General features: G+C 38.9%; 1 protein-coding gene across 9 annotated transcripts in view; it reads right to left on the bottom strand.

Annotated features, from left to right (window-relative positions):
- Positions 1 to 22302, bottom strand: part of ZNF462 (zinc finger protein 462) — an 87940-nt gene that overhangs the window by 57426 nt on the left and 8212 nt on the right. Inside the window, exons 3-4 of one of the 9 annotated variants that reach the window (XM_015849603.2) lie at positions 21846 to 22044; positions 19917 to 19999 (exon numbers count right to left, since the gene is read on the bottom strand). The exons of the other annotated variants lie outside the window; for them this stretch is intronic. The gene's annotated coding sequence lies outside the window, so the exon portion shown is untranslated. The remainder of the gene's footprint in view (positions 1 to 19916; positions 20000 to 21845; positions 22045 to 22302) is intronic. 9 annotated transcript variants of the gene reach the window in all.

Raw genomic sequence — 22302 nt, 5'->3', positions numbered from 1 at the left:
TGGGGGTGTTCAAGGAATGACTGGATATTGTGTTGAGGGACATGGTTTAGTGGGAGCTTACTTACTGAATTCCCTTACTGAATGATCACAGGGCATAAGCAGAGCTACTCACATCAGTGACACAACCCAAACTCTCAGTTTTCTTCTATACAGATGCGTGTTCAAGAGGAAACTGGGCTAGCCCACTAGGAAAAGAGGATAGCAGAATAACGCAACTTTGCTTTTGTGCCCTGTTTCTCATTGTTCCTCACACTGCATAATGCAATTGAAGGCACTGGATCGGGGGTTACTAATTTTCAGCTGAGAGTGTATAGTCAGTTACCTCAAGAGATCCAGTTCCTGTGACTGAAGATAAGTGCACTTCCCTCAGTGCATGGACTTGGGAGAGGAAGATGTCAGTAGGTGGTGCTGAAGAACACAGCAGCACACTGCCTGGATACTCTAGAGACAATCCAGTTCCTTCTAATGCACTGGAAATAACATCTTCTTGCAGCCCTTTACACAAAGGGTGCATTACTATCCTCATCCTGGCAGGATCAAGGGGAGGAGCAGACTACTCAGCCTGGCATAACTCCAGCGGAGTTCATTCTTGCCAAGGAAAGTCAAACCCGTTAGAAACAGGCTCCTGACAGTAGTGAATGAGATGTGAAAAATTCAACCACATACCTTGCTACAACTTGAACTGGAGAGGGAAAGAGCAGAGCTGTGGTTGGAGACAAAAAGATTATCACCTGATGGTCATCTGCCCTTAAATGAACTCTCAGTCTTCCTCGCCTTTTGTGCCTTTAAAAGCAGTCTTGCCATTCACCCAAAATACACGCTCCATTGCATGGCCTGATGGCTTACAGTGCTATGGCTGGTCAGTTAAAGATGTGCTTTAGGGAGGACTGATCTTAATTTGCAAGGAGCACAGTGTTTTTACAAAGTCTAAATACAGTTTAAAAGCTGGTGGCAAAGCAAAACCATGGGAGAACATTAACTGCTAGATTGTTTTAGGGAGTACAGAATTTTAATCCTGGAGCTCTCAGATTAGACCAGCCAATACAGCTGGTTTAAAACACAATTGGGCATTCTCAATAAAGTTGCAGAGGTGGACACAAAGACACAAGCACTCAGAAAGTACCAATAAAAAGGGTAATGCTCTGTTTTGGGACAGCTACAGAAAACTGCTTTCAAGAAACTAAAATGAAGAGATCACCATCATAAAAGACAAATGTGAAAAGCTGCTTTGCTGGACATGTTCCTGCTTGAAGGGCAAACTGGTCCTCTGTGATAGCAGTGGTGACAGAGACTGAATAGGGTCGATGGGAAGAATAACCTTTCTGCCACTGTTTCAAATTCCAAAGATCATTTCCAATATCCAGCACCCAGATTCATAGAAATACAGAACTCTCTATGTAAGCAAATTTCACAGAACATTTGGGAACCATGGAAAGGCTGCCTGGGTCAGATCTAAGAAAGGGGTTGGCCACTGCCTGCTTTCATCACTAACATGGGTTCATCTTAGCAAAGATCCTAGGGATGATGCACATTATTCTTCTAGACTGTCCCGAGATCTTACATGTTGTGTAGGTACTGCATCTTACCAGTCCTCCTTCAAAGGGTTAGCTCCAAGCAGGCAGTGTGTGGACAGGAAGAAAAAGGGCAGTCAGAAGAATGTTTTTTTTTACAAAACCAAAGCAGCAGAGGGCTTGATCTTTACCAGCAAGCAAAGCTGAGAAGAACAGCACATCATCTCATGCAGACCCAAACCCATCTCATGAATTACTCTGTAATTATAAAGCAGTGTTCATGGCTGAAATTCTGCTGGAGAATAAGAAAACACTAATTAGCAGAGCTTAAAGATTGTTTTGCATTCCCACTGTACTCCTCAGAAACGTTCTCATTTGAGAAGCTCCAATGACATTGTAGCTACTTTAGCACTGCCTGAGTCTCCAGCTATCCATTTCCACCTCCCAAGTTTCCTGCTATATCTGACATTTGCTGGGCAGCCATCAGAAACCTCTCTGTCAGCCAGTTCATTTCCTTAGGTAATACAAATCCATCAGTGACCCATTCATAATGCTAGACAGAATTCATAGTTTTATTTGCCCACTGACTCACTCGCAGTGTGGCAGCCAGCATCTTTGCCGCAGGTAGAGGAATATACACTCCTCCAGTATTTGACAGATCTATGACTAGTGATTACTAGCCTTCCACCCTTCTCCCTGCCATCTTTCTTAGTTTTCCACCTGTGCTAGTAAAGATCCTCTGTTTAGGATGGTAGCAGCAAGATGCTGGTCCCATCACTGAATTTGCTGAAAAGTTATACCACTGAAAAAAAGAAGTAAGATGCAGTTAACATCTATATGCTGTCCAGAATGCTTTGCCCTCTAAACTGTGTATATACTCTACTGGATTACATGTTGGGATGCGGTATACGCACACTGGAATGCAATAACCTGGTTCCAAATGAGAACTTTGCTTCTTTTACTTCCTCTTCAACCTCCACCTCCCTCCCATGTGATCCTTCTGGGAAACAAATTTTTGCAGGTCATGTAATATATATAGCTAGAATATTAAGTACAAAGTATCTTAAATAAGGATATCCATGGATATCAGTGTCTAGAAGGAACTAAATGGAATAACTACAATTTATTTCAAGGGGAAAAAGCATTATTCTGAGCGATCCCTGTAGTCTGGTTCACAATATCTATGAATTGACCAAGGTTCATGCAGTCTGTGCAGACAGATGTTATTTGGTTCAAACAGGCATTAGAAAATATTGCTGGAAAAAGTTATTATTCCCTGTCTACAAAAGATGCATACTTTGTTACACACTTTGTTAAAGAGGTAATAATTAAAAACAATCTCTCACAAAACTAAGAAAAAAGTATCCTCTGTTAGTCCTATTTTTCATCTTACCAATAATAAACAGTCCTTTGAACTAGCTATTCTGGGCATGTTCAAATTAAGAAGAAAACTCATATTAAAGCTAAGTTGCATTGAAAGCAGTAAGATGTTGAATCTTCTAATGAAATTTTTCTATTCTAGTCTGTTCTCTTTTTCTTTAAATAAGTTGTTTCATGCTCAACAACAAAAATTTTTATTTTTTCTTTATCCCAAGAAAAGCCCAAACAGGAAATGGACCATAAAGAATAATTAATTAAGACTTTGTAATATGGCCCACAGCAAAGGGGAGCTGAAATTATGGCCAACTGCATCCTTCAAAAGCTACAACCCTTGTAAGTATGTAGACATTGCAGAACTTTTGTGTTCTCTTCTATAAGTCCAATACACATCTTGTTTCTTTCTACTGTTGTAAATGCTTTACCTTCAGGAATTTAAAGCTGGCAAAATCTCAGGTATGTTAAACTAGTAAGGTAACAAATTCTTATTTTATAATTTTATATATATATATATAGCCTCCCATAATAGTACCATCTTTGTGGAGAAGGTGGGACCACTCAGGTTTAACCCAAAGGATGCAGGGTGAAAGCAGGTGAAGGAGATATGAATTTCCAAAACTTTATCTTCGAGTATACATACAAATTCCAGATGACATGAAAACAATCTTACTTGTTACAAGGAAAGTTCAGTTCAAGTCTAGTTTATGAACATAAAAAGTATCTCATTGAAAAGAAACTAAAGTGAGACCGTGAGCGCCCTGTTCTTATATTTTCCTGTCACTTACTCTTTTCACTTAATGCAGTGAATTAAAACAATAGCTTCTCATACAAATACAAATAGATCATTAATGATTTTAGCTACTTCAGGCCACCACCAACTTGAAACTTGCCACCATGTTTTTTTTTGTTTTTTTTTTTTTGTTTTTTTAATGTATCAGAAGATAGTATCCCTAAAAAGAGAAGTGTAGAACAATCCAATTCAGAGAAAGGCTCAAGATCATTTAGATTCCATAACTTGTGAAAATCTGTGTAACTTGTAATCTGAATTCAAATTATTATTTTTTGTAAGACTAAGGATGTGGAAAACTTTGCACAGGACCTTAGGGAGCAATGTCTAAGACAAGGTAAGGTATGTAAGAGATTTTTGGCTTCCCTGGTTTAAGAAAAGTGAATGCTGGTTCAACTTTAAGGAAGAAAGACTTTTTGGACAGCTCTCATGAATGCATAATCAAAGATGAAAAAATATGCTGACAAACAAACAAACAAACAAGCCAGCAACAACAACAACAAAAACAAACAAACAAACAAAAACAAACAAACAAACAAAAAAAGTAGAACCCAAGATTTCACCAGGATGTAGGTTTTGCACAGAAGTACTAGCAACAAAGAGAACTCTGAAGAGGAGTATTAGACTAACAGCCAAGAAATGGCCTTCTCAGGTCTTCTTAGTTCTGTCCTCACAAAATCTTCCTTATTTCCATGCAAATTCAGACACACCACTGAAAATACGTGGGATAGTTGTTGTACAGAACAGGTAGTCTGCTTTTGGCTGCAGTTAGAAGGCCATTCACCTGCTGCTCCAGAGAAGGATTCTGCACAGCAGTTCTCTCATTGATATATTATGGCAAATAATGCCTCTGAGAACACACTTACGGACTTAAGAGTTAATTAAAAATGTGTTTTTTTCTGTCAAAACAAATGCACATATATATGAACAGTGTCATTTATTCTATATGCAAAATGGAAAAGGTAGTCAAAATACATTTTAAGTTAACAAAACTGGCAAAAATATGATACAGGAATACCTAAAAGAATCCAGAAGATCCAAGCTGTATGATGGTATATTAGCACCCAGCAAAATTTTCAAACTAATCAAATATTAACAGAGCAATAAGACCCAATGCACACAAACTATATGACATTAAAATAGAATGACTATTTTGAGACTTAATTTATGTTAGCCAACATCCTTTAATAATGTGGGGAAGAAAAAAAAGAAAGTGATGTGTTATGTAGTCCATTCCAGGTTTTTTTTTCTTTCTTTTTTTTTTTTTGTTTAATTTAAAACTCATTTAAATAAAAGTCACTTATATTTGTTTCTTGCAGCAAGCATTCGCTCAAGCGTGGGCTCTTGTTTGCAAGAATGTATGCAGAGTGAAAGTTTTGCATTCATTTAAGATTTCATTGACAAAAGAGCCCATGCCAGAAGTACAGTCATCCCTGCAGAACTTTCATTTTTCCTTCTTCTGTTTTTGGAACATCAAAGTGACAGAAGACAATATAATACATATTATGTTTCCATATCATGAACGAGTCATATAAATCAGTAGAAAACACCTGCCTTCAAAGATACTGAAGACTGAAGTAGTTCTGTGGTTTTCAAGCAGTTGCAAATTACTGGATATTCTCTGAAGACTCTCAATTTGTAAGGAAAAAAAAGGCTGAATTAAATTATTGAGTAGCAGTACTGGTACCCATACTGTGATCCACACAGTTGCTATGTATTTATTTGTATCGTTCAGTTTCAGACCTCACTGTGGTAGGCTCTACCTCTGTCAAGAGCAGAACGACTAAGTCTTCACAGTGAAGAGCCTTCCATTTAGAATGGTGAAACACAGAGAGGTGAAGTGGCCTGACTCCTAGTTGCACAGTTGATCTGAAAGAAAGTGGGTTCACAGATTCCAGCTTGTCCCTCCTACACCATGCTACCTTTCTGTGCCAGTAGTTTTGAAATTGCAGTGCCAGCTTTCCACAATAACTACAAATACTACATTCTCCAGAGTTTCGGAAATCAAAAATTTTGGTAGCAGAGGTAAATCACAAACCACACACACAGATACAAAGGATATATCTGACTCCCTTTGTTAATCATCTTTGTATTTACTTTTAATCTCTGGGTTGCAATTTCCAGCTCTTTGCACAGAATTTGGATACTTTTGCTGAAGTATTTAGGCCAATTCAGCAGAATGCCAGAGAAGGCAGAGGTTAGGGATGGTGATTGCAGTCTAACCCTTATATTACTTGAGATTTGAAATTACTTATATTAAAAAGGGAGAGAGGAGACTGAAAAAAGGGGAGCAGTTCAACACGTGAACTTTAAGGAGTGTAAGAAAGGAGATGGATTTCCAAGGTCTGACAACTGAAAAAAGTCCAATTCTTGTAGCATGACTTTATCCAAACCATCCAAATCCATCTGCTCTCTTCCTAGACTCTTCTAAATATTGGGTAAAATACTCATAAATTCTTCTGTTCTGGCATATGCCAAGAGGGAAAGTATAACAAAAAGAAACAATCTAGTAGAAGTCAACAGAGGGGATATGCTTTATAGCACCTTTACAAAAATACCCTGAGAGATACACACTAGGTCTTTCTCAATGTCTTCTGTGAGCAGGAGATAATCATGACCAAAGAAGAGGAAGTATGACTTAATCAGGCCTCTCTTTTGCACATGCTAGTTGGAGCCACAGAACTTATGCTCACTTCCACCGCTCCACCCTGGCTAATAAAATTTATGAGAACAACCAAGTCAATTAGTTTTCACATGCTGACAGTTGTATCTACCCTTCATTGTTAGGATATCACCACAAAAGAAAAAAAAAAAAAAAAAAAAGATGCAGATTTTTTTAGGTTTTAGGAGACCCAAGTTATTCAAAAACTTGAGTCTACAGCATCTCCATCATTGTATATTCCATTAATATGTTTTTCCTGAAAAACTTCAGTAAAATAAATATCCTATTTTGTCAGTCTGGATATCTAAGCTTTCACACATTTCCCAAAAATGGCAATTATCCTGTCTATGGCATGTATACAACCTACCAACAACTCCTGTTCCTGTTTATCAATTGCCTAAATTCTGCAAAAGGAGCTTAAAGATGCAGAACATTCCCTGTAGTAGTCCAAGATACTGCTGGCATTCCTACTGAAAGAAGCATACTGAGCATACCTCCTCCTACTTCTGCAGAGCATAAACAGACTAAGCTCTGCAAAAAGCCAACTGTCATGGACAGCTGTGACTTACTTAGCCTGGGCAGAGATAGATAGTGTTAACATCTCTTCTTTGTTTTCTTTTTTCTCCTGTAGTTGTCAACCAAGACATACAAACATGCTTGCTGCAGCTGGAAAAAGCCTAACTAAAAATCCAGTGTGATTCTTGGCTTGGGGGCATCTGAGAAACGGATTTTTCTAGAACCTGCACCTGCCCTATCCCTGCAGTCAAAAAAGTAGGTATCCAAGCTTTAGGCAGTATACAGGCATGTGGACTTAGCTCAGCTGGTATCTTTACACCTCTTCTGCAATGTCAGTTCATAGAAATATGGAATGGTTTGGGTTGGAAAGGATCTTTAAGATCATCCAGTTCCAACCCCCCTGCCATAGATACAGATACTTCCCACTAGACCAGGTTGCTTGAAGCCCCATTCAGCCTTTCCTCCTTCCAGGGAGAGGGCATCCACAACCCCACGTGGCAACCTATTCCAGTTCTCACCACCCTCAGACTAAAGAATATCTTCCTAATATGTAGTCTAAATCTACCGTCTTCCAGTTTAAAGCCACTTCCCCTTGTCCTGTCACTATACATACCCTTATAGAAGTTCCTCCCCAGCTTTCCTGTACCCTTCAGGTACTGGAAGGCCACCGTAAGGTCCCCCTGAAAGCTTCTCGAGGCTGAACAGCCCCAGATCTCTCAGCCTGTCCTCACAGGAGAGGTGTTCCATCCCTTTGATCATCAGCTCTGAAGTAGCAGGAGTTCTGCACGTCTCATCAAGCACTTCAGGTTTTTTGGAAAGATGCTAGTTATCTGCCACTGCTGTTTCCACTGCCTAGTGGTGGTGACATACAACTTTAGGGTAGCCCTGAAGTTAGAGGAGTTGGTCTTTGATTTCTTCTGAATAAGTTTGATGTGCAGATCCTTCAATACACAGGATGAAACAAAAGACACTGCCTTCACATCTTAAGAAAGGAATGTATTTTCAAAAGAATACTGGTTTGCTCTAAACCATTACTCTGTGAGGCAAAGAAAATAAGATAAAGAGAGCTGGGAGGGAGCTGCAACAAACATCAGCAGGAATGACCAAAAGTCATCTGGTTTTACTCTCTCAAACCCGCTTGTGAAAAGGAGCCTCCCATGTGCTCTACTATCTGGTATCTGAGACTGCAGAAGTCTGACATTTCTTCCTCTTTCTTTTTGAGGAACAGGACTCATTTTTTGGTTCTCATTGTCCGTTGCTCTGAACTCAGTAACTGATACAACTGTGGTCGGTCAAGATACTGCGTATGTGTATGTGTTTGCTATGTCTGGATCCTGAGGAAGGCAGCCTGGTATTTTATTTTTATACTTTGGCTCCTGTTCTGCAGTGCCACATATAATGGCTTCACTCCTGAAGGTTGGATACTCTTGTGATATCAGTTTTCAAAGAAAAACAAAGCCATGCAAGCCAATACCACCAAGAGAAAATGAGCAGAGTTCTTCCTAAAGATTTTCTTACCCTCTTTTAAAAAATAAAAAATAAAAAAATTATGGAAAGATTAAGTCATTATTCCAATTTCCCACTCCCGTATTCTTATGACCTACAGAATATTATGCAAGTCCCAGTTCCTGCTGGGCTTTCAGAGATTTTACCAGTTTTTTATTTCTAGAAATTTGCTGGAGTTCTGCCAGTACTCCCCAGCTGAGAACCAGATCTTTATGTGGATCAGTACTTACTGCTGCTTTTTATTATGAAGTAGAGGTCAAAACTGGAATAAGCTTCCCCTTACCTGAAAGCAGAGCATGCAATGGATCTTCAAGATCTCAGAAGCTGAAGGAGGCAGAACTAGACTTGCTAATCACAGGATTGGTGCTACAGTTCACCCTTCTACAAGAGCTTGCCCTTCAGATATGTTCCAAAGCTGACAGACTAACTTGTATCATATACCTCTAGCCACCTGCAGTACAAGATCATTTTGGCAGTGAAGCTTCACTGTCAAAAAAAAAAAAAAAAAAAAAACTGGTTTCCTTTTCAGCTGAGCACACAGGGTCTATATCTGTAGGCTTCATTAGTAGAAGAAAGGAAATGTTCAGGTTAGAGAAGACTCCTTTGCAGCCATGACTAGAAATAAAGATTTGACAAAGATTATGGGAGAGAAATGGAGTGGGAACAGTTAAAGAGGTCACCTTCTGTATTAACTTCTTTTGCATTTTGTGATGGAAGACAGCTGTTACTTTCATCAAAATAATCACCCATTCCCAAACAAAGTAATGCAGAAAGAGCTGCTCAGACCCCTTCCCCTTTCTTCATTCCTGAGCTCCTTTGTCCTGCCATTGTCTTCTATCTCCTCCAATTAGACTGCTGCAATACAATGAATCTGGAAAGCATTCTTCCAAAATGAAAACTACAAATTAAGGACTGAAAATATTTGTCAATTAGGGAATCAGAACTCCTTCATCCTCCTGTAGTAGCTCATTTATAAAGGTTAATAAGAAGAGCATTTACAGGGGGGCCTTTTGAGTAATGACCTTCAAAGCGAAGTTGATGTACCATTTTTTCCCCCCAAATAATGATTTGTTTGTGTATCAGTTACCAGGAAACTAAGAAGAAATAATGACAGCGCTCACTGTTGAAACCTTTTGATTAGCACAGAATGCGAAAGAGTTAATCTTTAAGTTTCTGAGGTGCATCATCTTTAATGGTCGTCTATGACTTTGAGAGTTGTCTAACAAATGTCTGAAAGGTATTGTGGATTACTTACTGCAAATCATAGAATCACCAAGGTTGGAAAAGACCTAAAAGATCATCCAGTCCAACCGTTCACCTGTTACCAATAGCTCCCAAATTATTATTAATTATTATTACAAAATTATTATTTATATTATTATGTTACAAATTATTATTAATACAAAAAACTGGTTATTATGAAATCATAATATAATTGTGGTATATTTTTAACACAGTTTAGTTGCTCTAGGAAATGGAAATTTTGTGGGTTTTTTTAATGCCACAACCACCTCTGTGGTAACTACAGGGCCAAAGTATCTAGTTTGTGTCTGTAAAACCAGGACTAAAATTCTGGGTGACCAAAGTACGGGTTGTTGTGTCCAGAGGAAACTAGAGGTCTTCTGGTGTGGGGGATTTACTGTCCCTTGGAAACCACAATGTGCGAGTCTGTAGCAGCTCTGTCAAGGACTACAAAAACCCTGCTTTGTTTCTTCTTTTCCCCTATCAAGACAACAGGAAAATTTGCAAGGCAGCTTCCCCCAGCCTTGTGCACAGATTCCACTTTGAGAACTAAGCACAAATCATCCATTCATACTTTTAAGCCTAAAACAGGGAACAGGAGGAAAAACTGTGAGAGAGGTAACCAACCATTAGTTTGCACTACAGACCTGCAGTCTGCTTTATTATTCACTTAACTTGGTTATTTGCTTGTCTGCTATGCTGGGTGAAAAAGATTCTCATTGAGTGTTCCAGAAAAACTCAAAACACTTTTGAGACAAACTACATAGCAAAGTTTCAGAATTCTCATCAGCTGTTCTTTAAGACAACTTTCCACTGCCATGGCATGAGATAAGGGCAGTCGTCTTGCTCAGAGTTCACCTTGTACAACTAGACAGTTGTTCCTATCCAACTCAGTGGTAACAGTCTAAAGCTTGTCTCTCAGCACAGCATCTGGAGAGACTACAGGCTTGATGCCTTAGGACTTTCTACTGAGTCCATTAGTTATTCCAATAGCACCTAATCTTTTTCCACTATTAAATTAGAAATAAAGAACTATTTATATAGCAAACATTTTCTAGTCTTAGATTCCAGCCTCTGCATCTTGTTACAGTTTGGTACAGAGTCCAGATTCCTATAATAACGGGCATAGCCTGGCAAATTAGCTGCTTCTAGCCCTGTAAATGTCACTTTTGAAAACCTCTGAAAGGGGAGAATGGACTATCTGAAAGTTCTTGCAAAGAACAATTTTCCAGACTTCAGATCATTGCTATCCTCAGCATTTCCACCCTTACTTTTAAAGACATGCCAATTTCAGGAGTGAATTTAGTATTCCAAGAGTAGTACTCACACAGAGCAGCAGCAGGATGACAGTGTATCCTATGTATGTATCTGAGTGGTCTGGTTAACTGTTCTAACCATTTTGAATATCTCTTACTTTTCAGCTCTCCAAAGGCACAATGCTGATTTTATCTGCTTGATCTATTAAAGCAAGGTCAGTATTCACTATATTCATGAAAAGCCTCCCAAATTTATTTTAAAGACACTAGAAAGCCAGTGGTCAATGAGACCTATGATTCCTTCATGCTATCTGCATGGGGTTTTCTTATCCCAGTGTCTCCTTCTTCTAGAGATGCAAAAACAGATACTTCTGTCTAGATGGCCATGAGGAAATTGGTCAGTTCTCAATCCCTTTTTCTTGATGGGACACAAAATATATTAGACTGAGAATGCAATGATTGTCCAAATACATGTTCTGATTATTTCCTCTCTTCAGCTTGACTTCCATGTGAACATTTGAGAACAGTCCCCCAAAAATTCCTGTTTTCTTTTAAGAATAATAAATACATTCCAAAAATCACAATTTGTCAATGGGAACTAAAGAGATCTGCCTTCCTTAAAGTGATAGATGACACATGGTTCTTGCTATTGCGCAGTTCAAAGTCCCATACAATTCAATCCTTCATCTCTAGTCTGTCATCTAAGTCATAATGTAGATTATATTTTGCAAAAACATTATCATAATTATGACTAGGATAGTGTTGTTACATTCTAGGAATCACTGATGGTCCAACTGTCTTGTATCCTAAAGAATTCAGTTGTTAAGAAAACAGTAAAAAGGAGGTCTGGAAGAGGTAAGAAGGTAAGAAAGTCTTTTGCAGCCTTCATCGATAAGACAGTTTTTTTGTCTATGCTTAGCACCAAGCTGACACTGTTCAGAAAGTGCTTGCTTTCAGACCCATTTGGGAGATTGCACCTTGATTTATTTGTTGAGATTTGTGCTCACCTAGGAAATTTTTGTCTTGTCCTCACACCCAGGTATTATTTGAAACTTCATTTAACTCTTTTCCAACATACTACGTGCATTCTTGGTCACCATGCCCAACATCACTTTAGTTTAGATCTGGTGTAGCAGTGAGTGAATAACAGAGGCATACAAGCTCAGCCGCAGAGCAACCAGTATCATCACTTCCTCTCTTCAGCAGAAACTCCTCTAGGTTAAAGAAGCTGGAAACCCATACTGAATGATATATTGAGTCAAATCCATGGCTCATCCACTGGGACTGCATTTAAGTCCTTCCTTAAAACAAGAGAGAACTTTAAAAATTGCATTTGGATTCCATACAAGGTGATCCTTGTGGCCGAGATATCACAGACAGATTCTGTTATTGTACATACAAGTCTCAGGTCCATTAATTTAAAGGTAAGAAAATTAGCATGCTTGCTGAAAAAAAACAATGCTATTGGCACCTGAGTAAAGAAAAACATAGTTTTAAAGAAAACTGCCTACATACAAAATCTCCAAATAACCAGAAACATAACTGCTAGTCCCAGTGACCAAACAAAAAAGGTAACACACACAGATCTAATCGTGACACTGATGTAATTCCTACACTCCTCCCTTGAAAGGATTCATTTCTCAGCTGAAATCCCCCTCGACACTGGAAGTCAAATATTATAGCTCTGGAACACGATGTAACCCTCAGTTCTACTCAGCTAATCAAAAATCTCTGTTCTGCTCCCTCTCTTCTTGCTTTTCCTTGGCCTCATTATGCCTTTAAAATGGGAGCTTGGTACTAAAATCCGACTTGGGCTAATTTGGCTATGACAGTTTGACAGCTGGAGCAAGAGAAGCAGAAGGATTCTTCCAAGCATAAGATGATTCTGACTGTCCCATTGATTTGATCAGCCAAGCTCTCCCTATATAAAAATTCCATCAGGAACACAACTGAGGTACTCCAGAACACATAGATGAGTTGTTCATGGAAAGAAAGAGAAGGAAAAGAGAAAAAGGGGAAGGGGGATGACAGAAAACTCTGAATTCCTTCATATACAGAAAATATCTTTTATCACTCTTTACTAGCAGGTCAGGATTAGTCTTTTACTAGTAGTCTTTTACTGAGCTTCTCTCATGTTAGGTTTGTTCCCATTTTTGGAGCCTGATATATTTCCTCAGCTTCCTAATAATGATTTTCTAAGCAGGCTACCAAAGAGAAAGTACTTTTTCAATACCAGTAGTCCATTGCCACACTTTTCTATTACAAGCTTGTCATCCTGCCAATGCAGAGAACTTCCAGAACTCCCGCTTGCTCTCTTCCCACAGAACACAAAGCAGCATATTCCTTCAGAAGCTCTATTCAACCTCCCTTTCTTTCCTACCAGCCCACATCTTTGAGACAATGGATAAGAGAAGACCTCCCTCCATTCATTTGCTCAGCCTGCTGAAGCATCAGATCTGTCTGATCTTGCAAGAAGCATTATCCTTTGTTCTGGTCAGGTTGCATAAATAGCTGTGCTTGTGTCAGTCCCCAGAGCAGATATTTTTTTCATGACCAGTATGATTACATCTCACACAACATATTGTGTCCATCTAAAAATGTTGTGGTTTGTTTTTGTCTAGATCCAGTAAGTTCTACAGAAATACTGCTCAGTCTTGTACAGTATTCAAGGGAAATTATACAACATTGTTACACCATGTATCCTAATCAAATAAGCCAAAATGTTCCTATCCTTAAAAATGACATAGAAGATGATTATGTATCCCAAGACAACTCACTACTTCTCTGCAGGTTTGATGCTTCCCATGTTGATAAGCATGATACAACAGCTGCTTACAAGTTCTGACACCTTAATTCTCCCTACACTGACGCCCACAGCAACCCCCACTACTGTCATGACATACCTTTGCTTGAAATTCACACCTGAACTGCTTGCAAGCCATCTGCGACTGAAATGACACAGGTTAGCCACTGCCAGGTTATATGAATATATACTCAGAGTGGTACATCTGGAAAGCAGTTCAGATTCGCAGACTGACAAAGAATAATAAGTCACCACATCTATTCATACAGACATGAACTCTCAAAAGATTACAAAGTGCAGCTTTAATTTTCCCTTCCCCCTCTTTCACCATTAGGTACACTGCATATGAAATTGTTACCACACACCCTTTCTTTTTTTGTCCTAGGAGGTAAAATCAGAAGGTTTTGCTTGATGATTTTTCAGGATGTCAAGTCTGTCAGGTTGCAGGCTCAACTTTTGTCTAGTGCGACTATGGATGCTATATGGTGTCTGATACACCAGGTAAAAACTTGAATCTCTGTTTTTGCCTCTTAGCTAGGATTTAAGCAGCAAAATAAATAAATTTTAAAAATGTTTTTCCATGGTTAGCAATAAGGGGGGGGGGGGGGGGGGGGGGAGGGAAAGCAGTCCTCCTGCCTTTAACTAAATCTCATCTACTCTTTTCTCACAACTATAATATCACTCCAAGTGCTTCACTGCCTTCACTTCCCAACTTCAGTCTCAAACATACTCATTACTGATACAAGCCTTTACAAACCTAAAAAAATACCTAAACATGTTTGATGCACTTGCAATCAGTATCAGTACTGTTCCATCATCATCAATGCAACTGCCATTTTAGTAACTACATCAAATACTACCACCAAAATCCAACAGCACTTTATGATTTCTGTTTCATAAAGGCTTTGACTTTCCTTTTATTATCCCAGTCTTACTTTAGCACATATTTGATATTAGAATGCGTTCCAGGAAGCATATGGCAATAGAACTAGGTCAACCATTAACCAAATAACAGGAAGCTACTCTGCAGAGCACACCCTTCAAAGCTTGCCTAATGAGCTAGCTCTTCAGAACGTGTCCTTCAGTAAGGTTGCAACTAGCAGTTTCACAGGATTTCTTTTAAGTCACAAGGTCATCCAAGTTAGGCAGTTCCTGAACATGACAGATTTAGAATGGCCATCTCAAAGTATAAAGGCAGCTATCTAAGTCAGATGTTCAGAGATGAAGAACACTCCATAATCACTGGACATCAGTTCAAGTGCTTTCTTCATCTTAGAGTGAGCAGAACCCATCTCATCATTAATCCATTCCCATAATGTCAAGAAAGAACACAGGAATTTGCCTTTGTAGGGTTTATGGGGTGGAATATCATCATTAAGACAAAGAATGGTAACATCTCTCTGCCTCTTCCATGTTTTCTTAGCTGAAGAGAGCAAGTCTCTTCCCATACGAGTCAAATATAAAATATATCAGTTTTGCAAAAAAGGACTATTACTAATGCCTGCAAGTCAACATCTAAGTTCTTCATGTTGTGTTTTTTCCTTGTTCTTGTTGAGATACAGTATTTAACGCTATCTATCAAATCAGGGAGAAAAAAAATTACCATAATTGTACCTTCATTTGTTCTATCTCAGTCTTACCAGTTTTTTTTCTAGACTAATTTCTACATCTTTGAAGAGTCAAAGAGGCAAAGGTCTGAGATATAAGCTGCTAGGCCTCTGAGAAGCATGAGATATCAACAACATGGCTAACCTCAATATGCAGGTTAGATGAAGTTCTGACTTACATTATTCAATTAACAAAGCAGAAGAGATGGTCTGATGAAATTATTTCTAAAAAAATAAAACACAAAAAATGCCAGCACACTACTTGAAAAGATTTTTGATTAGAACAGTCAGTGATACCCACTGAACAAGACTTGCTATAAGTCCACACCCACATACCACAAAGTACTATCAACTCTTTAAACTCAAAATCAGTTACCATCAAGCTGCATGACTGCAGTCAAATGTTGACACTGAACCTCCGAGGGAATTAATACCAGTCTTCTGATATCCTTGGAAATAATAAATTTATGTGGTTGACTTATGTCTTTCTCCATAGTCTTTGAGGTTTTTTTAAAAATAAGAGATTCTGAAGGCAGTCAAAGCCCAGAAAAACCACCTCACCTCTGCCCCATTTTCATTGGCACTTGTAGGTATGTTTCTCCACCGCTTATAACAGGAAAACATTTTGCATACATCTGTAAGTCCACTGTTTCTCCAGAAGCTTTTGTCCATCTTTTTTACACCAAAAACAAACAAACAAACAAATAAAAACAAAAGGAAACCACAGAAACAAACAAAGAAACAAAAAAACCACAGCCAAGTCAAACAAATGTTCTCCTACAAGTTAAAACTTCTGTCACATGATATTTATGAGAGAGGAACTAAAATCCATCTTTCTGGTGCTGAAGCTTGCTAGAATCAGATGATAATTCCATTTCCTAGTCATTAGACACAGGAAATGATGAGGCATCCATGATGACAGAGAAAGCAGGCAGTGTGTGTGATCATATGTCCCTGCAGATTGCTTTGTATCTTCGGCGACAGCTCCTTGCTGAAACAGGCTAACTCAATGGAAGACTGCCAAGCATGCTGTGGTGAGATTATCATCTTAGTAGTTATTTATAATAAACTATCTTCAGCAAGTAGCACCTTTTGGGGTATGAAAAAGTCAAGGACACTGTATTTTCTTTACACTATAGAGATGTTCTAGTTTTAGTGAGAAAAGGTGTAGACAAAATTTAGCAGAATTGTTCGTCTATGCAAAAACACTTCTAATGAACATTCTCCAGCATGCTTTAGAAATTGTTCAGCATCACCGGAGAAGACAAATAGTTTCCAGCTTCCATAAAATGAAACCTGTACAAGAAATTATATGAACAATATGACTATATCTTTTAAGAATCTTATTATTCTTACTGCATCCTTAATATTTCTGATGCTTAAGCAGCTGCTACAACATAGAGTTACCTATGCAATCAAGAAAAAAATCTGCCTAAGAAATGATGTTCAACTTTCACATAATTCTTCAGTTTCATTTCCTTGCAAGAACACTATGGAGAAGCATAAGACCTCTGTAGCTTCAACCAAAAAATCTGCTCAATGGGGCCAATGGAGCAAGGAATACTGCTCAAGGATGAAGTTACTGTATAACAGAACAGTCTTCACGCACAAGACTTGTTTTATATGCATCCCCTCCTCCCATCACCAAATTGCAACTGGGAAAACATACCTGTGGGCTGACTACTCCCAGACTCCCACTCCAGTTCTTAGGAACATATGAAGAAAGTCATACCTTTGCAGGGCTACCACAGAACAGCATGTAAGACAAGGATTCATTCAAGGGGAGCTGTAATATTATTCTTTGAAAATTCTGCTGAACAGGCAATAGAAATCATGAGAGCTCTGATCACAAAGTATAGCTCTCTCATGCCTGTCAAGAAGCAAGCTCTAGTCTTCTGGAGCTTGCCAGGTTACAGGAAGATGACTCCAAACATTTGAGTAGGGGGACACAAAAACATCAAAAACAACCACCACCAAAAACAAATAAGGAAAAAAGCCACAGTATACCAGTCTATGATTGAGCTGACCAAAACCAAATCACTAAATTTTTAAGATTCAAAAGTCCATAGAATGCCTGGCAAACATATTTAGAAGTTATTTTCCTGGACAGTAACTTAACTGTTTGGCACTTAAAAATGGCATCATAGTATCATAGTCTCGTGCGGGTTGGAAGGTACCTTAGAGATCATCAAGTCCAACCCCCGGGATTCAAGCCTCTGTGCTGCAGAGCGGCACTTCTACCACTTGCGCCACAGGGGGATTCGAACCTGGGCCCTGGTGTTGCAAAGCGGCATTCCTACCACTGCGCCACTGGGGCACACAAGTAATTTGTCACAGTAATTTGTCACTAGTTTTAACCAAACTGGAAAAAGAAATTCTAAAAAGATATTCCTGCTAAAAAAAGAGAGCAGAAACAGTTACAATAGATTTCTATAGTTTCTTTATATAGCAGTTTCAAAGACTATATGTCATCAATTGCAGTATTTCATACCTTTGTGCATTTCTCAGCTGCAGTATGGTGTTCTTAAATAGTTACAGCTTTTGAACAAACTGTTTCTGCACTAGAGCCAAAAGGATCTACAATGAAACTTCATCTGAAGCTTGGGACTTTCACATGACTGAACTCTTCTTTTTCTCCAGATCTGCTTAGCCCTTCAGCTCCCCCCAGCCCCTTTTGAAGTCCATCAGACATGCTTTTGGAGAGCACTTCACTTGTTTAAAACAAACAAACAAACAACAAACAGCTTCAAAAAGAGAACAAAATGAAACCCTGCTGGGCTGGAGTTTTCAGATGACAAAGTAGAAGATAATCATTTAGCACCAAGTATGAAAACAGCATAAAAGGACAAGATGCAGAGGGAAAAAATCTATTTAGGTTTCCTGCACTGGCATGAAATGGCTGCTTTCCTTCTTACTGCCAGCTCCCATGCTTCATGTTGACATTACACATCCTGTACTGTAGTTCCACCCCCATGCTGATGCTTGCCCAACAGAATTATCTCCTGCGTCACAGCAGTGGTAACAGAACTGCTGGCTCGGCAGATCTGAAAGCACCATTTCAATGCTTAATACATGCAGCAACTGGACACATTACTAGATATTCTAGGTTGGTTTGTGGCACTCTCAGCACTGTATTACTTGGCTGAACCTTCTGCTAACCAGATGGTCTGTTCCTCCCTTGGGACCAAACCATTAAACTTTATTTTATTAATTTCTACCAAAATGCAGGAACAGTTTATTGCACTTGTGTCTGGTTTATCTCCAGCAGGGTTGCTAAGATGAAAATGACCTAAAAATAACTGGAAGCGCTGCTTCAAACCAACAGAGAAGAAGATCTTTTGGAGTAAATATTTAAATGAACTGCCAGATAAAGTACCATGGTAGTATGAACCACATAGATAGCAACTTGCATTATATACACATATGCAAATGTACCCACTCATGTCATAGTAAAAGGGTCTAGGTTACATTTTCCCTGATCCAAAGCACCTCTGTCTTGAACAAGCAATTACCATATTAGTGTTTATTAAAAGGATTCCCTTAATGGCAAAAATATGTGAAAGGTCATGGCTTCCAAAAACACCAGAGTTAGTGATGAGGATCCAAAATGCTTGAGGATCATCTAGAGGCAGCACAGCAACACAGCTCTTCTCAGTAAAGCACCCCCAACTTTATATGTAATCATTCTTCAGGGATGTGCCAGCATCAGCTGAATTCAAATTTAAGTTTTTATGACAAAATTTCTCCCCCTGTTAGTATATTAAAAAGTGAGAATGAAAGAAGAGGAGCACATAAATGAAAGTTAAAGAATTACCTACTGAATTAGCTCTCATTAATGCTTGCAAATCAGCTACAACCATGCCTTCACAAACAATAAATGAACATCTTGTCTATGTAGGTGGTAGTTGTTGAAAGCTGAGGGCATCTTCTGTGCAAGATGTGATTTCAAAATGCTTTCCTCAGAAATCCAAAAGAATTAGTCTATGTGGCAGAAGATTGAATCTTCAGATGTTTATTCATAGGAGTAACCACAGCAAAATTCAGAATCAGATCACAGGCACAATTCAAATGACTGGTCTATCGCAGGAAAAGGGCTTTAGCCCTCATCTTCTGTTATCTGCCAAATGTACTGCAATAACTAGAGAATGCAGTGGTAGATGGAGTCTGACCTATTAATAAAGCTTTTGTTAACGTTCCTAATAATGGTAACGAAGCTTTATTAAATAAATAAAATGCACATGCCTGTACACAAAACAAAATTCCAGGAATGTAAGGAGAATCTTGTAGAAGCTGCAATTTTACTGACTTCCAAAGAAAATAGGAAGCCAATTCACATAAAACCTAACTATAATAAGTCATTACAATTGGTTCTCCAAGGCTACCACTACAGTGCAGTTCTTCCAAAGCAAGGCTGGAATCATTGCCCATATTACTGTGAGCAGGCATTTGTCAGAGGCAGTCTTCTCAACACAAAGCTCCAGCCTCTGCAGGGCTAGGATCTCAAATACATTTAAATAGGGTAGCACTGCTACTATAGAACTTCCTACATTTCACTACTTTCTGATGCGGTAAGAGATGACAAACCATCTTTAGTGCCACCACATGAGCAACTAAACAGTATTTTGGTTATTGGATACTGAAATTCTTACTTTGACATGGATAACTCTTCGATCTGGATGTCAACAAATCAGCAAGCACTGCCTCCAGCTTATAAGCAGGCTGCTCATTTCACCTGTAAAGAGGATTAGATGTCTTCAGTATATCAAGGAAACAAGTATAAGAATAGACTATGCAGCATTTTAGCTCCATCTATCTTTGAAATTTCCCCAAAGAGCAGGATTTCTTTAATATCCCATTTAAGTTACTACCTCATCATCATATGACTGCTCTCCACTGCCATGACATACAAAACTTCAGTGTATGGTAACAGTCCCCCCAGAAAGTCATTCCACAACCTGAAACATCATCTACCCTTCAAACACACTAAAAATAGATTGCTCACCCCCTTGAGGTCTCAGCAGCCCATCTGATATTACAGTACAGTATTAACAAACCTATGTAGACATAAATTCTTAAAATAAATATCTTCAGAGATAAGGACATAACACCAGTAAGCAAATTATGTTCTTGTGCACTACTGAAGTAACATGGGTGAACCTGTGGAAGCACTGAAGAATCATGGAGGGCAACAAGCATTTCATGCTCATTTTGCAAGAGAACACCACATGCAACCTTTGGTCAACCTGCCTGTCATCCTGCCAAGCAACTTCTGACTCAAGGCTTTTGGTCTCAAAGACATTTTCTGAATGTGACTTAAGCATTTGGTTTTTTTGTTGTTGTTGTTTGTTTGTTTGTTTGTTTTTATCTGGTTCCTTCAGGAGCATAACACACAGAAGTTCCTGTATTCCATCCTCCTCCACCACAGAAAGAGAGCGGTGTATTTGTGGAGTGGATGTTGGAATGGAAAATTCATTGTAGTATGTTATCACCTTTGTAATCTGATCATTTAAATATAATTCAGGTTTACTCATTTGTTCACAGAGCTGGGAGACCCAAATGTATTGACTCATTTTTTTTCAGCAGCTCCAGTGAGTAACACAGTTATGCCCTTGGAGCCAAGGATTTCATACAGTCTTACACGGGTGTGGATAACATGGCAGGAGAAACCTGCATGCTCTTGAGAAACAACTGCTTCTCCTCAGCCTAACAGTGGAAATACACCATTGGCCAGCACCACCGAAGAGTTACAAATATGAATCCTGCAATCCCAAAGCAGAGAGCCATCATATATGCTGATTCACACATTGGCCTTCAGTCATATTTACTCTTGAAGGCCTGATAAGTTCCTCCTCTCCTGGTGCTATCGTGCACAGGGCTGTTTTACACCGTATGCTCGATCACAGACAAGAGAACTTGACCTCTATACGACCTGACATAGTTGAAAGCTGATATGCTTTCTCCCCACTGCCCTCCCCCACTGAAGATAAAAGGTCATTTAGACCAAAAAGAACCAGTCCAGACTGACTTCAAGTTACATGAATTCAACTTTAAGGATGCACTTCTGGCCAGGAACCCAAACCCTTTCTTGTAAGGCTTGCAAGCTACGGCCATATGAGAGGACAGAGACAATTCTACAGTCAGGAAGCTAATTAATGGGGCCGAGAGCTGTCTGGCGGCTCTCAGTGTTCCATCAGCCATTTGTTAACATTTTTACACTTGTCAAGTTATTTAGCTGGGCATGACTGAAGCACAGTTTCATGGCCTACCAGAGCTGCAAGTCCTGTATCCTGCAGCTAAAGCTACCCAGATGCAGACAAGGAAGGGAAAAACTTAAATGCATGATCAGAGCTTCCAATCAAATAAAAAGATAAATCATTTCCAATTTGCTCATGTTGACATTTATTTATGTTTCTGATAACACTATTTTTCATACAACACAGAAGAAACTGTGTTAACTTTTTATGTCCATTTCCTTCTCAGACTCTAGTGTATTAGCAACTTAACTAAGTGGATACTGTATATATATATATATATATAATTAATCTCTTCTTCCATACTCACCATAAGCAGCAACATACCTAAGAAAAGATGGTCAGAATGAGAGCAGTGACACAGAAGCAAAATGGAAGTATCTCCAATTGCCTTTTCCATGTGTTTGCAGATCTGCTCCAATCTCATACCATAACCACTCCCAAAAGGAGCCTTTTCTTATCTACATATGGTTTTGTTTCAGCGTATCAGCAGAATCCATTACCAAGGTCTTAATTTCAAATATCCCTGTTAAGTCCAAGGGAGGGGGAACAAGGGAAGAGGGGAAGAGAGGAGTTGTTGGTTAACTACCAATGATACAAGCAAGATACCTCCACCAGTCCTGCTAAAAGTTGTGCCCAATTTGAGCTGAGAATTATGGAATTATCTGAGCTGTCATTTAAGATCAACAAAAGGGAAACAGAGAAGAAAAAAAATACTTTTTAGTATCAGAAGACATCTGAATTCTGGCATTTGGACTACAATAAATGCTTTAGTAATGATCCC

This window comes from Coturnix japonica, chromosome Z (genome assembly GCF_001577835.2).
Source record: "Coturnix japonica isolate 7356 chromosome Z, Coturnix japonica 2.1, whole genome shotgun sequence".
In the NCBI taxonomy this organism is placed as follows: domain Eukaryota; kingdom Metazoa; phylum Chordata; class Aves; order Galliformes; family Phasianidae; genus Coturnix; species Coturnix japonica.
The sequence above is the reverse complement of the archived record's forward strand: the minus strand, read 5'-3'. Positions and strand labels throughout refer to the sequence as shown.